We start from the raw sequence: 17,692 nt of genomic DNA, 5'->3' as shown, positions 1-17,692 counted from the left end.
AATAGAGTTTAATTTTCTATAACAGCTCTACAAACTACAGCCTCTTTACATGCAACAGTGAGCAATACTCTGAGAAGAAAAACACTGAAGGAATATTAAATACTAAAGGAAAAAAAATCCTGGTTGTTTTTTTAATCCAACTCAAAAGGTGCACAGTAGTCACTTATTGCCTCTCTCCTAAATAGTGTGTGTGTGTCTGTACACACTTGTGAAAGGAGTAAGGTTCGTTTCCCTTTCAATGGCAGAAGGTAACCTACATGTGAAAGGTTATTTACAACTTTTAAAGCTTCTTTTCATAATTTTCTTCGGTCATTTTTATTAAAGACCAGCAGTCCTGGCAGGAAAAGTCCCCTAGACATAAAAACCCAGGCTGAAAGGTGTTTATATATAAAGGCACCAGACAAGCCTTCGCCATCTCTGGCTCTGCCCCTCTGCTGTCTGTGGGACTTTCTCAAGTAGCCACACACATAAATCTCATGTGTTTGGGACAGGAGTTCCTGTGCCCCTCTGAGGGCTTCTGAAAAGCTGCTTCAGCCTGAGCACCTCAGAGCACTGCTGGCAGGGATGTGTGACCCTCTCCCTTCAGAAGTATTGGAAGAAAAAAAATTGTGACTGTGTTTGAGCTGCTCAGACAGGGTTTGTGAAAGGTTATGGCCCAATAACCCTAATGAGGCTCAGGAGGACCTTCTCACCCTCCACAACTCCCTGACAGGAGGGGGCAGACAGGTGAGGGTCAGTCTCTTCTTTGAGGGAACAAGGGACAGTTCAAGAGGAAAGGGCCTCAAGATGTGCCAGGGGAAGTTCAGGTTGGACATCAGGAAGAATCTCTTCTGGGAAAGGGTTGTCAAGCATGGGAATGGGCTGCTCAGAGAGGTGGTGGTGGACTGAAGAAATGACTGGACGTGGCAGTAGTGCTCTGGTGTAGTGGACATGGTGGTGCTCAGTCTTAATGATCTTAGAGGTATTTTCCAACCTTAATGATTCTATAATTCTGTGGTACTGATAAAGCACAGAGCTGACTGCTCGTATCCCTCAGCCAACACTGCAGCAGGCTCTCAGCAAGAGCTCATGTCATGGAAGAGAATCAGATGTTGTAAATGTCCCATTTAAATAAATAAATAAACAAACGATGACTCCTCCCCAAAGGAGGAGACTTAAGCTGCATGGGGAATCCCACTTTGCTGAGAGCCACATGAGTGCCAGCTCAAGGACACTGCAGTCTAAAATATGCTTCCCAGAAACTGCCCAAATGTGACAGCCCCAGCCTGACTCCTGCCAGTCTTCATGAGCCTCTGACACAGCTCTGCACCACCCAGATCACCTGTACATCTCACATCACAGGACAGCAACAAGTGGGTTAATCCTGCAAAATCCTACCTCAAGGAAAAAAAAAAATCAAAATAATTTGTGTGCTCAGTCATGTAATGCCTACAGAAGAGGCAGAGTGAACCTCCACGATCCACAGCTTCAGCCTGCCTGCCCCAGGGGCAGCTCGACCTACACAGCCAGATGGGAGCCACCAGCCTTACTGCATTCCAGGGACAGGGACAGTTCCTGCCCTAGGATGCAGGGATGCCCTTCTTCAGCCATGGAGACAGACACTGTACAATCACAAATGGGAGGGATCCACAAGGATCACCAAATCCAACTCCTGGCCTGTCACAGAAGCCCCAACAGTCCCACCCTGGAGGTGTCTGGGAGTGTTGTCCACATGCTCCTGGAGTTCTGGCAGGCTTAGGGTCATGACCATTTCCTGGGGCAAGAACCTTTTCCTCATATCCAGCCTGACCCTCCTCTGACACAGCTCCAGCCACTCCCTTGGGTCCTGTCCCTACTCACAGGGAGCACAGGCAGGAGCTGCCCCTCTGCTGCCCCTGGGCTTTACTAATACAGGGCTTGAGAACTTATGATTTCCACTGACTGCAATTTATAGCTGCCCAGAGGAGCTGTAAAATCTACACCCTTGGAGATACTCCAAACATCACCAGCTCCCTCCCCTGCCAGCCTAATCTAACCTTGTAGCTGACTCTGACTTCAAAGTCAGCCCATCTCTGCATACAGCATTGGACCAGACAACCTCCAAAAGCTCCTTCCAACCTGAAACACCCAGGGACTTTATCTCACTGACAACAGATTGCATGGCAAGAGGAATCACTCTATAGGTTTTGACAAGGCTGAAATGCCCCAGTGAGGAGAATTCAGTGTAGAGAGAAGAAAGTCAAAGGCAGAACAGACAAGCCCACAGGCAGCTGTGGACAGAAGCACCACGATACCGATGGATGTGGCCTTTACTCCATTCAGGGACTGATGATTGAAAAAATGTGAAAGTAATAAATAGCAGAAGGTACAGACTGGTATCCAAGGGGCAAAACTGGGCTACCCACAGAGACAGATCTTCCAGAATCACCTCAGGCACAAACATGCCCCTTATGAGGACCTGTTGGCTGGATCCATGGCACAAAGGACACAGTCTTACTGCTGTATCAAATAAAGCCTTTGAGATTTCCACAGCCCAGCACACCCTGCAATGCTCTATCTCCAGAGCCTGACACTTGCACAGAGCTGCACACCAGAGTTAAAATTCCCCTTGTTTTCAAAAGCTGTGTTTCTCCTGCTTGTGGAGATGAAGATAATCTCCCAAGCATGAACTACAGCATTACAGAGTGCTGGTTTCCAGAATTTATAACCTGAAAGGACAGATCAATGTGCAAATTCATTTCAGCAGGATGCTACCTTAAAAACGTAAAAAGACCAACTAATTTTCTGCCTTTAGTAGCAGATAAAGTGCCTCTCCCAGAGTTTCAAACAACTTTCACTCACCGAGATATCAAAAGTGCCAAGGGCTCCACTGAACTGTCATGGGCTCTAGTTTCCCATCACTCCTACAAGACAGCAGAGTCAGTACAAACACTGCGGCATAGCAAAACCTGAAAGCAGAGAGACAAAATGAAAAAGTTTGCATTTAATTGCAGAAAGGCTAAGTTACCAGCTGCATTATTCATGTTCATATTTAATTCATTTAAAACATCCAAATTTAAATTTAAAGACAGCTGTAACAAACATTCCCACTTGCACTCGCAAAGCAGCACAGAACTTGACACAATTTAAGTTCAGCTTGCAGTGAGTACACGGGACTGCGGCTGTTAAACACCTTTGATATGAGTAAGATCACATCAACTGAGCTGATAGAAACTAGTTCAGCTTTTGTAAAATGAAACTATCACACAAAGGGGGATTGAAAAGACTAGACCTGATTAGTAATGAAAAGGAGAGAGACCACAGGAGAGGCATATAAAATAATGAGTAGCATGAAGAGAGAGAACTGGGGACTCCAAATTATCCCTTCCCAGTGCAGCAGAGCAAACCTACAAAAGTAAAAAACTCCCAAGTATATACCAGGGAGAAGGAACAGTTCATTGGAAATTAACAGACATGCAACTTCCTTATGGAGGAAATTATCAAGAGAAGTAAACAAGTAACCTTAGAAATGACACAGACATTGAAAAGCAAACCAGCATTTGTAAGGATATCAAAGTATGAGACCCATGGGCCATCAGCACCCAGGCCACAAGCAAGAGCTGAATGAATGTTGGGTGCCCAGCAAAACCCTGCCCTCCACATCACTGCCTCAGCTGCTGTGCTGTGGCAAAGGAAAGCTGAGCCCTTGCCCTCCTGCCAGGTTGCGGACTCCAGCTCACAGCCGGGGCAGGACACCAGCTCAGGACATGGTTTGTTCACACCCTGGGGAGCCCTGTGCTGGGTTACACTGAGATTCACACCTCTGATGCATTTTCCTTTTTCTCAGGCAGCAGAGAGGCAGGCAGGGCTGGAAGAGCATCCCAGGGCATCCCCAGCTCCGAGCGCTGCTCTCTCCAGCGCCGCACAGCCCGCAGCAACACTGCGGAAATGCATCTTAATCTAATTAAGTTCTCCCCCCACTGCTCTTGCCAACAGGCTCTTCCAAAAGCTCATCCCTAAGGGCAGTCAGATTCAATTTACCTGTGCCAGATTGGAAGGCAACTGCAGGGTTACAGGGGAGCCTACTCTGCAATATTCTTCCACAAAATGTGGCAACTGCAAGATCAGTAAAACAAAAATGAGAAAATGTGGATGGAAGATGCTGTCCCATCTTTCCAGACCTCATGAGATGCATGTAATCCCTTTATCTCCAAAGCCTCCGCTCCTTCGGAGTGCATAATTATGAAAAGAGTTAGAGCTGAGGCTCTTAACATCTCTTCTAGGCACTTCTTTATTCCACTCAAGGCACCAGTCACATCTGAATTATTTCCTGGGGTTGTTTGGACTTCCTATTATACAAGGATGATTATGGTGAACCTTGGGATGGAATCCAAGTCGGATCTCAGCACTACCATGTTTGATTGAAAGGGAACCTGAAGGTTTGTTGACAGCGTGCCAAGCTTCAAACCTCGCTGGACAATGCCGCTGCCAGCAGGCCGGAGGCTTTCAGAGACAAGAGGAAGAAAACCACCAACAGTGAAGCTGAAAAATGGTTTTATTAGGTTGGATACATACTCCACAGATTAGGATTGGGACAAAAAAAAGGAAACTCTGCATATTGACAGAGGACTGTGAGAATGATGCTTCTTGGAAATCCCATGGGGCTGCCACAAGAGAATCCTGACAGTTTCTCATGATGCAAAGTGCTTGCACTCATTGATTTGTTCCCCACAAAAGCACAGGTCTGGAGCACCACGACCACTGCAGCCACTAAAAATCCCTTCCATGTAACCTTTGCTTCAGCTGAGGTTTTCTTCACAGTGATGTTTCCATCAAACACCATCAATGTTTCCAGCAGTAAAGAGCTGTCCTGTACAAATTCCCCCAGGAAATGTGAGGGCAGCACTGTAAGCTCCTGCTAGTCATGAGTGATGGCAGCACTGCCATTCCAGCCTCCCTGCTGGAATGTTTCAGCTCCATTCTGCAAGCCCCTATGTGACCATGGGTAATACAGGCACATCCAGTGGCATCCCAACACAAGCAGAAAATGAGGCATATGAAAAGCAGATCATGTGAATTACAGAATATCCTGAGTTGGGAGGGATCTATAAGGATCATCAATTCCAACTCTTGACCACACACAGGACACCCCAACAAACCCACCATGTCCCTGAGAGCATTTTCCAGATGTTCCTTGAGCTTTGGCAGCCTTGGAACCATGACCATTCCCTGGAAGCCCCACAACCCTCTAAGGGAAGAACCTTCTCCAAACTCAGCCTGCTTGCTCATTTAACAGCTATTTTTGCCATTTTTAATTTCTATGGTGCAGAAAGAAAAGCACTTTCAGCCTACCTGAGAAATCAGAGCACAATCTGACTCTTTTAGTTTTCACACCAGACTTGGCTCCTCAGATTTCTGCCTGACCTGTGGACACCACAACTTTTGCTGGTCTAAACCACAGTTTTTGCTCTCAAAGCACTCTCTGATGAGCCAGCTGACTGACCCCTTTCCTGGGCAGAGGCCAAAGACCAGCTCCAAGGATTGAGCACCAGCCTTCTCGGAGCCAGACATGCAGGCAAGGAGTCCTAAACCAAAATGCCAAATGAATGCTTACGTGGAACGTGGACTAAACTCTCAGGAGTGATCAGCTTCCAAGTTTGAAAAGGTGAGTCAGAATTTATCTTAAATAATGATTTGAGTTCCTTCCACCTCCCTGTTACCATCCTCCTGATGAAGACTGGAGTTTTATTTCTCCTTGTCTGTGCAAAGTCACGTTTTTGGCAGCTCCAAACAAAGGCTGATGAAGATACAGCACCTTTGGAAGCATCTCCCCTCATCAGGTCAGGAGAGTCCTTACATTCATGCCAGGAAATTTTTCTAAGTAACACTGTACAATGAATGCTAGTATTTCCATCTGCAGCACTGATCCCCTTGTGTGATCTGAAATACCTGATGGCTGTAAACCATTCTCTCATAAACTCTTTCTACCAGAAGGATTTTCTGTCATTTCCAACATCTCTCATTCTCTGGAATTAATTTGATCCTTCTATCATGTAAGAAGTGGACTGATGAACTCCAGACTTCATGACAGGCTCCTCACAAACACATTCTTGTGTTAACACACTGAGGTGTCTCGAAGATGTGATCACAAGTAACACAATTCCTCAGCCCCTGAGCCAAGTCTCACAGGAGTACATATTTTAAAAGACAAAAACACATGAAAAACTTGGATAGATCATGTTTCTACAATGAAAATATTGATTTTATGACTTCCTTTTGAACACCTTCAGGTTGGTGGGGAGAGGAGATAACTCAGCCTCCCAGGAAATGGCAGCTGGACCACCAGACATTGCTGAGTCAAGCTCAAGAGATCACTCAGAGGGTGAGTACAAAAACCAGGGACCAGTGAGAGCAATCACCACTGTGAGCATGCTAGAACAGTTACCACTGCTCATGACTGTGGAAGAAATTAAATAAAACCTTACAGGATTTCAATAAAGATTTCCTTCCCTATCCAAAATTAACCCCAAAAAACCAACCCACACACAAAAAAAAACCAAACCAAAACAAACAAACAAAAAAAAACCCCAAAACCAAAAAACAAAACAAAACAAAAAAACCCAACAAAACAGCATGGGCCTTGGATCAAACCAAAAACATCGTGACACGTATCACTGTGAGCAGACCTTGCTCTCCACAAAGACTGAAGAGGCTGCAATAAAGACAACATATTTGGCACACTCCAGGAACAGGATACCCAGGCTGAAAGAAATGGAGAGATGAAAGGGCTTCAAATAAAAGACAAATAAGATAATCTGACTTGAGTCTGCTAAAGGAAGCCCCTTAACAGGATGAGTTTTCTCAGTACAGACATGTTTACTGATGAACTGGGAGTTACAGCTCCGTGGCTGCCATTTCTGTGGTGAGGGGGGGTGAGCACTCCACCAGCCCTGCAAACCCTCCTTGGAAAGATGGGGTTTGACTGCTGTAAGAAGTTCACACACTATTGAAAAATCAGAGCTGCTTCTAAGACTGGTATTGGTTTCACACCCACTCAAATAGAAAGAAAACAAAAACCTAAAGCCTTCCCATGCAGGGAGCAGGGAGTCATGGAATGGTTTGAGTCAGAAGGGAGCTCAAAGATCCTCTTGTTCCAAGCCCCTTGACATGGGCAGGGATTCACAGCACGCAGAGGATTCTGTGCAGCTTCTCCCCAGACAGGACCACCTCCAAGGCTTGCAGCCAAGGCCTGGGCTGCCTCCCATTGCCATGGACAGAGAGTGGCCCACCTTGAACTCGTGCTGATGTGGCGCAGACTTTAGCTAATCTGTGGTAACAGCTGGGGGTAAGGAAGCTTCACTGTGCTCCAGAATCATTTCAGCAAATCCTTCATGGCTGGTCCTAGAGTTGAAGTCACTTTGAGGTTCTCCCTCTGAGCTGAGCAATGCCCATGTCCTACATCCCAGTGTGAAAGATGCCACCAACACCATTGCTCTCCATGGCTGTTCTGAAGGAGATCTGGGAAATGCTGCAGATCTCTGTTTCTGGGTGTTAAGCAGAGACATTTCTGACCTGTACCTCCACGGAGCTCTCCCAAATGCACTGTAACAAAACTCAACACAGAGATCTGCTTTTTGGGCAGGTAAGGTGCCCGTTACATATAGAAAAGCAAAGGACTGATGGACTTCAGTGCCATATGGGAAGAACATACCAAAGCAAGGAACTGAATCTGTGTGCCCAAGGCTGCCGTTTCTAACACTGAACCATCTGTGTTACAGCTATTTTGTGTCAGCAGGACTCCCATAGCTAAAAGTTAAAGTCTCCTGACTTTAGAATAGGAATGGCCTGGGTTATAGACTGGCACAGCAGTGTACCCAATCCAGTGAAACAGAAAAGATTTATCACACATTGGGCTCTGTAGCCCGATTCTGGCATATTCTGACCGTACCCTGACACCCTGGTGACTGGGAACCAGACCACAGGCTAGGTTTGCAGGTACCTGGGTTTCCTTTCATGGCAATCCCAGAACATGGAGAGGTGCAGGATATGGTGAACCCCACACTCCTGTGCTGGGTCATGCCCTGCTTGCCTGGGGACAAGCTGGAGGGTGAACCTCCAGGACAGGGCTGATGCAGGGCATCCTGAGGGTGCACCAGCCTGTGCAGGCATAGTGGGAAGCCCAAACTGATGCAGGCAGTAGAGAAAGTTTTGCAGCAATGTGGCTATTTCAGCCTGCACTGAGCCACATGCCAAAGCTAAGAGCTATTACTGAAAGCAGATGGCTTACAGGAGACCTTGAAATGGGATTCTGCCCAGGGCACTTACAAAGTCACCCCCCACAAAAGCACACAACAGGATGCTTCAAAGTCTTTAAAGAAGAATTTAAACAGGAGTACATTAAAAACCAGTGCATGGTTTCCATACCACCCCCAGACAGGCTAGTACAGCCCCCCTTGCACAGTCAGCTGTGGCTGCTTTCCCAGACAGCAGTTACACGGGTGATGGATGTGGCCCCAGAATGGGATCCAGTGTGTAAACTCTTCACGGGTCTCTGGTTGACACCCAGTAGATATATGTAAGTATAACATGTTTAATCAACCTTATACTTAATTCTCTACTGGACTCTATTAAAAAATAAACTCTTTATGGGATGGAAGATACGGGAGGACAATGTATTCTTATGTCCCTATGGAAGGGGAAACAGGAGGCAATCCAGAAGGAAAGGACTGACTTCCAGTTGTGTCTCTATTGGAAATGTCACAACAGACTGTGCAGTGATGCTGCAAGCAGGATGTGAGAATTCCTCAAAGAAAATTTTGCATTAACTATTTCTAGTGATGTAAGTTTGATAAAGTTTCAGCAGAACATCCTCAGGAGACCATAAGCAGGGAAAGGCAGCTTGAGGGGGAATAAAAAACCAAAGGGATGGTAATTAGGGGACACAACAGAAATGTAAATGAGGAAAACCTTGCAAAGAGAGGCGAAGGAGATGACCCAATCCCTTCAAGTACCCTGTACCTCACAAGCACAAGGAAGGAGGGTGATCCTCAGGGAGAGACACACGGGGCAAGGGTTTCCACTGAAATGGCAGGGAGGGAGATGAGAGCTCAGGGAGCAGAGAAGAACAAACCAGCCTTGAAGAAAAGGTGAGGGACAAAATCACCACTCTCTAAAGAGCTAAATACTGAGACATGGGGGATGATCATGGTTACATACACCTAAAATTGCATTTTCCTTCTGCTTTCCTTCTATAACCAACCCTAACAATTAAATTGAATGCTTAGCAATATCCCTTGGGAAAAAAACACGGGATGAAAACTCATCCTCAAGCCTCACATGGCATCAAAGCCATCACTGAGCATGTTACTGGAAAGCCTGAAGTGCTCCCTTTCCTCATCCAGTACAAAGGAATGACCTTCCATGGAGTTAAACATTTCTTACCTTCCTGAGGTCCAGCACCAGCACAGACATGTCCCTACTGACAAAGGGAAGGAGGGAGGAGAGCACAACTCCACTCACACTCAAGACTAAATCCTTCACAGATCCACATACAAATCCCTGTCCCTGACTCAACATCCATACAGCCAACCTTCCCAAACCTTCCAAGTGCAACTCCTTGGGCCCTCCTGAACCTGCTCTCTCGGAGATGGCAAGGTAGAATGATCCCTTTAACGTGTGTGTGTGTGTGTGTGTGTGTGTGTGTGTGTGTGTGTATGTTTAAGAATCTACCCTTAGAGTGACAAAACTCAGGGTCTCCCTGGCAGGAAGCACAGCCAGACTCCCCTCCAAACCTTCCAGCAGCTGATTCTTCTTATGCAAACAAAGGACAGATGAGAAATAGTTCCTACTGATCTGCCCCATCTGCTAAAGAAATGAGAAAGATAAAATCTCCAAACCCTCAGGGTATGGAGCAGAGCCACAAAACCTGGATTTACCCTTGTTGGAGCGGAAGAGGAGTCAGCCTCTGCTGCTTGGAGCACTGAGACAGAGATAATCCAGCCCTGACAGAGGGAAAGGAGGATGTCTGGGAGAGTAAAGGAAGCCATTCCTCCTGGTGCCTGGTCTGTTCCAGCCCAATCAAAGCAAAGGGCTGCCCAGGAGAAGAGCTCCCACAAACTCATTGTACCCCAAGGGAATGGTGTGCCAGGGCAGGAAACAAGCATCTTTGTTTTATTTTCTCACTCATGTAGAGAGATATTAATTCATGTATTTCTTAGGAAAAAGAAAGGAAATTGCTGCAGTGCAACATGTCAAGAGAAACCAGAAGAGCCAGGCTCACTGAGGATGGGTATTAATTACTGCTTGCTATTTTTACCCTGTGCATAACTCTGGTCTCATCTGTGACTTAAGAAGATAAAATCCCAGTATTCAAAACCATGTATCTATTCAAATAGAAATATCCTCTACTGGGTACAAAGTCTGGGTACAGAAAAAGTATAACATGCCCATCAAAATTACACTCATTTTTAATAACAAAAAAAAGAACAATCTAGACATAGATAGAAATATTAGCTCAGGAGAATTACTCCCAGAGAGGAAAAATCACTAGCCAGTTCCTGCAGGAAAGCCTGAACAGATTCCTGTTAATTACGTAGAGAAAAAGTTGTTAGGCTGCTTTACATTCCTGAAGGGCCAAGAGTTTGGACAACTAAAAAATATACTGTGAGGCCCTCCACTGTTTTCTGTGCAGCACACAGTAGACGCCAATAAAAAAACCCCAACCATGACCACAAGCAACCAAAAGTCCATCCTGCAGCTCTGCAAGTATGTTCAGTGTCTGCCAAGGAGCTAATGAAAACAAGGCACTCTTACAGACGGTATCTGCTCGACATTTGAGTACCTGCTGGACATTTTGTACAGCTTATAAAGCCGTAAAATATCACAGGGCATTTACAGATTTTCCAGCTGACAACAATATGAAATAACTGAGCAGCCCCAGAACACACCCAGTCCTCTGGTCAGGGACAAGATAATGTTGAACAGACTACCCCACACACACACACACAGAGCTGGAGACTCTGCCAGCAGTGTGCAAGACGTGACCAAAGCTCATGGTGATGGAAAAGGAGCCAGAAAAGAAGCCAAGAGTCAAAAGCCATCCCTCAACTCCACCATAATGCTGGAACAACAGTGGGACTGCCCAGATCTACAGTGCAGGGCTTGGATAATGCCCAAGGGAAACAAATTCCTCCTGCCCTCTCCAGGCATAGCAATTCACCATCGAGTGAGCTGCTACCTCCTGCCATGCTGGAGGAGATGTGGCATTGTACAGCCACGTAAAACCCTCCAGTGTGGGGCTGTGGCAATGACAAATGACCTCTGGAGTCGTGTGACAAGCCAGGAGGTCAGCCAGCTGCCACGGTTTACTCTGCTTGTGGTAAGAGTTAAGGTGAGCAGGAAGGTGGTGGAACTGATACCTGCTGCCCATCAGTGGCCAATATCCTCTGGATAATGTCAACTGTACATAACAAGCAGGACAGCATTTTTCTTCTCTTGGTAGCTTGCCAGAAGAGAAGGTGAAATGTCAAAATGATGGTGTTAAAGTACAGCAGTATCAGCCTGAAATCAAGCAAAGCTCCTTAATCTCAGAATAATCAGGCACTGGAGTGAACTGCTGAGGAAAGCAGGAATCACCATCACTGGAAATCTTAGAACACCCTAGAGAAACCTCTAGGAAACATTATGTATGGGTGATCCTTCAAGGTCACTTCTAGAAACACTGAAACCACAAGACTTTCTCCATAGGCACCTCCCTGATCACACAGCAACTGCACAATTTTAATGGACTGCAGCATTAAAGATTTGCTGTAACAAGACAAGGAAAAAAAAAACCAAAAAGCAACCACTATCAGCGTACAGAGAACAGCAGTCTCTGGGCTGTGTGAACAGCCACTCAACTTATTTTTAGAAAGTAGAATTGGTACAACTTCCTCTTCGGTCCACATCAGACTCCATCAGCTCTTCTGCCTGCTCTCTACTCCTTAACTAACTAGTATAGAGCAGAAATTTCTCCTACCTTATGTGTTGCAGCTGGGCAGAAAAGGCAAAAGTGGGGAGCGAGGGGCCCTGCAGCAGCGAGTGCAGGGAGAGAGCACTGCTGGGAGATGCCCAGCACGCTGCAGAGCTCCCCAGCGCATTCAGCCTGAGCTCAGGCAGCCGCCTTCACCCTGAGCTGTCACCTCTGCAGACAGAGCTGGTTGCAGGGACATTCCACTGCACTGTGGGGACGTTTTGTGCCACCCAGAGCCAGAGCCAAGCCCGGGTTCCTGGCCCAAAGTGCTGCTCGCCTGTGTCCCCATGGTGTGTGCGGCCCAGCCTGGCCCCTGGCCTGGCCTGGCCTCCCCGCAGCTGCGGGGACACGGGGAGGGCAGGCAAGCCCTGGCAGCAGCCCAGGGAGGCTCCCACAGCCAGGAGGGAGCGAGGGGGAACAGGGAACACAGGCTGCCCTCCCGCTCACCGCAGACACAGCTGGACGCGCATCCCACTGCTGAGGGCTCGCCGTGGGGGGAAGAGGCAGGGGCTGCTCCAGACGGGAATGGAGGGAGGCCCAGGAGCAGTGGCACAGGAGAGGGCAGAGGGGATGGAAGACAGTCAGGTGCTGGCAGCAGGTGTTCCAGCACCTTGCCTTGTCCAGGCAGGCAACAGGGAGTGACGGCAAGCAGCAGTTGATGGGATGGTGGCTCACTCAGTGAGGACAGATGGGCTTCACCCTCTGCAGCCCCTGCCAACACTGAACTCAAACACTGCTAAGTGTCCCCCAGTTCCCCCCAGGCACAAAACCCATTTTTCCTGGCAGGACCTTTTCCTGTGGTCAAACATCAGCAGCACTCTGAGGAATCAAAAGGCTGCACCTACTTCCATCCACCCCCAAGCAAACTGCAGCAGATGTCACTCCAGATATGGGTGAACCAAACTTGCTCCCTTGCCACAATATCTAGGAGAATGGACCTGGACTAGTGTCCAGTGAAACCTGGAAGGGCCAGGAGAGGGGAGGAATTGCAGGATATACAATGGGCAAATACTGAACTTTGCAAATTTCCACTGGCATCTACTCCTACAGTTTCCGTTGCTGAAAACAAACCCAAGCCACAGGGCGGTTTCTGGGCTGTTCCCACTGTGGCCGTCTGCAAAATGTACAAGCTAATTGGAGCTGGGTAACTCCAAGCACATTGGCTGGAAGGAGGCACCTCCAGCAGGAGTTTCTTGTCTGACTGGTGATAACACTATTCAATTTATAATACAAACAGAAAAACTTCTGAGCAAGAAATGGAGAGCGGCAGAAGCACAAGCTTGTGCCAGGGAAAAACAGTCCTGCCTGAATTCCCACGTCAGCTCCCTTGTGTTGGCAATGACCACATCGACTCTGCTCTGTTTCCTCATCTCCAGTGACATATTACCAACCAGGCCATGGAGCTGCAGGGGTCACTTCCCTCTGCTGATCAAGTCAGCTCTCGGGAAGCCAAGTGATTTAGACTCCTCTGCAGAGGCTCAGACATCACCTGTCCATCTGGCCTGTTGGACGAGGTTGCCACGCAAACAGCAGAGGCAGCAAAACAGATGTTCATCTTTTCCTTCAGTTCTCAGCCAAATTCTTGATTTTTTTGCTCAGGATGAGTCTGCATAAAAGTGTGAGATTCAGCCCAGTAAGAGCAGAAGCACACAAAAACTCTGCTTAAATCCCTGCTAGAGAGGCAGAAACACCTAGTAGGTGCCTGAGTGAACCATGCAGACTGCAAAATGTGTATCACAGTGCCTAAATCTGCTAGAGGTGGTATATGTAAGAAACCTTAGTAAAAGGGCTAAGGATTACTCTATTTTTTAAGGGAATTGAATGAAAATAGAGAACTCTGGGAATGAAGTGTTTTCAGCACCACCCAGGCTGCAGTGATGTCCCTGTACTGATCTCTCCTTCAGCTCACAATTGACACCACCTCTGAAGTGTCCTGCTAAGGGAGATTGCCACCCAGGACAGAGCACAGCTTTGCAAAGACGAGGAGGTGCTGGTCTCCAGTGCTCAGGTGTCCCCACCAGACACCATTCTGACACCACTAGTTCAGGTCACTGGATTTGTTCACTCCAAGCCCAGTGAGAGCTGGTGATACACAGGGAAGATTTCTTGTGCTTCCTGCTGCTCTCAGACTTGCACTATCAGGTTAAACATAGTACAAATGTTTTATAACAGCTGTCACTGGTAGATATTTAAGCTGGGTAAGAAAGGATTTTTTTACAACTGTATTAAACCCAGAAAAAGCATTTCCTTTAGGATTAGGCTGTGCTATCCTGCAAATAAAGTGGGATAAAGCATTCATGTCCCATCTTGGAGTGCAGGTACTACACCTGGATGTAGTGCTGGGCTGAAGGAGGGGTCACAGTTACAGTTCTGCTACACCGAGAGTTCAACTGTGGAGATGATTTTTACCTTGGCATGTCTCTGAATTACATATATGTAGGAGATTAACCACCTCACAAGAGAAGCTGGCAGCCAGAATTGCTGCTCTGTCCTTGAGGCATCTTCCCTCACTTCTCAGGGACCCTTCCTTGTCAGGAAACTTCTCAAACATAAAAGGATGCATAAACGACTCAAAATCTCTTTGTCTCATATCAAAAACTGAATTGCAGTAGCAGGCAAGGAAGAGAAAATGAGAAAAGACAGGGTGGAAGATGCAAACATTACAGCTCAAACAAGAGCCCCAAACACAGCTCTGAGCTTACGTTGCTAGCACGCTACTCCAGATTTGCAAACAGGAGCTCACCGAGCATGCCAAGTCCTCTGTCACAAACACACAGTTAAAAGCACAAATAGGCAAACACGTGATCTGCATTCCTCGTCACATAACAGTGCTGAGACATACCCAAAATGGGGTCATTTGGGCCCAGCTTATTACAACTGCTCTGCAAAAGCCCCACTGACACAGTCCTACCCTGACTGAGCATGGCACTTTAGGTGAAGTGTGAATGGAAGCAGAACCCAAGTCAGAGACAGAGGTCAGCTAGGCTGACATGTCCACGTGACAAGAATGGAGAAACTGATCTTGATCAGCTTAGGGAGAGGGAAAAAAAGTCTTCAAATGCTTCTAACTGAGCTGCAGACATGTAGGAAGTGATGTGTGGAGTAGGGTGCTCTCCATGAGCTCTGAACATCAGAAAAATAACGGGTTTAAAGTGCAAGACACAGACTTAGATTAAACACCCTGAAAATCTCTCTAATGATGAGGAGGCCTAAATGTTGGCATACATCACCTGCACAGGATATGGAATTGCCAGCATGAAGAGCTTAAAAGAAGAACTGTTACTCAGGAAGGGTTTAGAAGCCTACCTGACATTACCCAGGGTTGGGAAACAACCAGGACATCTCTGGAGGTCCCTGATGTCTGAGATTGTGAAACAAAGTTTCAGACATTCCTTTAAATTAGACACAGGGCAGGGACACAGCTCCCGCAGCATTCCCGTCTAGACTGAAGCACAGCTACTTGATGAATAAGATAATAATTTAATACCCTAACAGCATCTTTTACTTATAGATACCATATTGTCCTGACAAATTCATCAGGTTTCCACAGAAGTGCCCCAAGAAAAGCAGATTATCAAGATGCAGAATTGTTGCTTGCTAAGATGTAAATACCAAACCAGGAGGACCAAGACTCAGCCTATCTCTCACAAACAGAACACACTCAAAACTTTTAATTAAATAAATACTTTAAATAGCACAGAAATACCTGCATTTCCCTTGTGCCCACTGTAAGGGACTCCCTGATTTCCATCTGCATTTTCATACCATCTACTGGGCAGATGCTGAACTACCCACCAGCACATGCAGGGCTGCATACCACAGCAGCTTGTCCCAAGCTGAGACCCCCATGAGCCGAGTTTTGTTCCCCATATTAACACCACGCCACACGCCGGTGCCTGAGATGAAGCAAAAGGAATGAAACCACCACCCCATGCTCCCAATATTCCTAGTAAACACATATGGACAGCACAGTCTGGCCAGCAGAAGCTGAGAGTAAGAGAGGAAGGCGACAGGAGGCCCAGCCCGCAGCCGGCGCTCAGGCGTTGAACCGAGGTGGGAGAACATTTTCCCCCAATATTACTGGCTGCGAACTGCAGCGACCACATGGCTGTTCCCAGCCACTCAGTGCACGCTGTTTACTATAAACAACAACAGTAAACAGAAACTCAGCCAAAAAATCAAAGCCGGGGACCCCGGTGCTGGGTCTCCACATCCCGATGTTCCCCATAGAAATAGCTCCATGTTCAGCTGTCGAACCTAAACCATCCGAGGCCCAAGGGAGCCAAGCTGCTCAGTGCATCCCAAACTCAGGCCGCCTGCTCGGATTTGCCAGCTCTACCTTCCGTCATCCAGACTCCAAAGTGCTGCCACAGTTTTACACGGGAGCTTCAAAGAGCTTGCGGATTAAACCTGCGCGGCAGGAGCCAGCCGTCACCGGGGTTATTTTTAAACATCTCACTGTGCACGAAACGCTCAGATCTTGTCTCGCTCCCAGCTCTATCCCAACACTCGGCTCGGGGCGGCTGCGAAGGGGGTGCAGCTTTTCCCCAGGCACGGTGGTGATGGGATTTCTCCGGCTGCTCCCCGGGGTCACCCCTGCTACCTCCAGCAGCAGGATCTCGTGGGGACCCGCTCGGAGCACCGGGCACCAGCTCCACACACACACTGGGGTGACAGGAGCGTGTCACCGAGCCCCGAAGGGCTCGTGGGGGAGGAAGGGCACAAACCCCCGCGGGCACAGCCCGCAGCCGGGGCCACCTCCTGCAAACCTCCGGCAGCTCGGTCCTGCTTCCCCTTTCCTGCCGGGAGCGTCCGGCTGATACCGAAACGCGTCCGGGAGAGGGGCAGCTCCGGCCGGAGCCAGAACCGCTCCGAGGCCTGGGGGCGAGGCGGTACCGCGGCTGCCCGAGGCCCTGCCCGGGGACACCCGGCAGAACAACAAAGCCCTGGAAGAAGCTTCCCCGGGAGGCACAGCCCGGCCGGGCAGCCGCGGGGCCAGAGAGCCCCGGGGCGCTGCCCGGCCGCCGGGAGGGCCGGTCCCGGACGGGCACCAGCAGGTGCGGGCGGTGACAGCTGCCCCCGGCCCGGGCACCGTGCGGTGGCGGCCGGGCCGCGCTGACAGGAGGGATGAGATCCGGGCCGGGCTGCGGGCCCGACTCCCGCCCGACCCCCGCCGCGCCTCCCCGGCCGGGCCGGACCGAGCCCGGCCGAGCCGCCCGCCCCGGGCCGCCCCCTCACCTGCGCGGCTGCCGAGCGCTGGCGCTGCTCAGTCCCTCGCCGCCGCCGCCGCCGCCATGTTCGTGCTGCGCAGGGAGGCGGGGAGGGAACGGCAGGGAACGGGAAGGAGCGAAGGGGGAGCGGCGGGGGATCGGGGAGGAGGCACCGGCGGCCCGGCCCGACCCGGCCCGGCTCGGCTCGGCCCCGCGCCGCCCCCGCCGCCGGGACGGCTCCGGCCAGCGCCGGGGCTTCGGCAGCTGATCGGCCGAGGCTCGGCGGGGTCGGTGCGGCTCCACTCGGTTGGGCTCGGCTGCGTTCGGCTCGGCGTGTCTCGGCACGGCTCCTCTCGGGTTCGGCTCCGCTCGGCTCGGCTCCGTTCGGCTCCGCTCGGCTCCGTTCGGCTCGGCTCCGCTCGGCTCGGCCCTCACAAACCCCCCACCGTCGCTGCGCCCGCTCGGGACCGTCCTCACGCAGGGACAGACCCATGTCCCCACCCGCACTGTGGGC

At 49.2% G+C, this 17,692-nt stretch overlaps 1 protein-coding gene across 7 annotated transcripts in view; it reads right to left on the bottom strand.

Annotated features, from left to right (window-relative positions):
* SCMH1 (Scm polycomb group protein homolog 1) overlaps positions 1-17,412 on the bottom strand; it is a 59,767-nt gene extending 42,355 nt beyond the window's left edge. For 4 of the 7 annotated variants that reach the window (XM_068172698.1, XM_068172696.1, XM_068172693.1 and 1 more), the window contains exons 1-2: positions 17,207-17,412; positions 2,821-2,927 (exon numbers count right to left, since the gene is read on the bottom strand). The gene's annotated coding sequence lies outside the window, so the exon portion shown is untranslated. The remainder of the gene's footprint in view (positions 1-2,820; positions 2,928-17,206) is intronic. The other 3 variants (XM_068172697.1, XM_068172691.1, XM_068172692.1) reach the window with 3 other exon arrangements.
* Between the last annotated feature and the right edge of the window lie 280 nt (positions 17,413-17,692).

The sequence above is a fragment of the Anomalospiza imberbis genome, chromosome 25 (assembly GCF_031753505.1).
Source record: "Anomalospiza imberbis isolate Cuckoo-Finch-1a 21T00152 chromosome 25, ASM3175350v1, whole genome shotgun sequence".
NCBI classification, from domain to species: domain Eukaryota; kingdom Metazoa; phylum Chordata; class Aves; order Passeriformes; family Viduidae; genus Anomalospiza; species Anomalospiza imberbis.
This window is presented reverse-complemented; position numbering and strand designations above follow the sequence as displayed.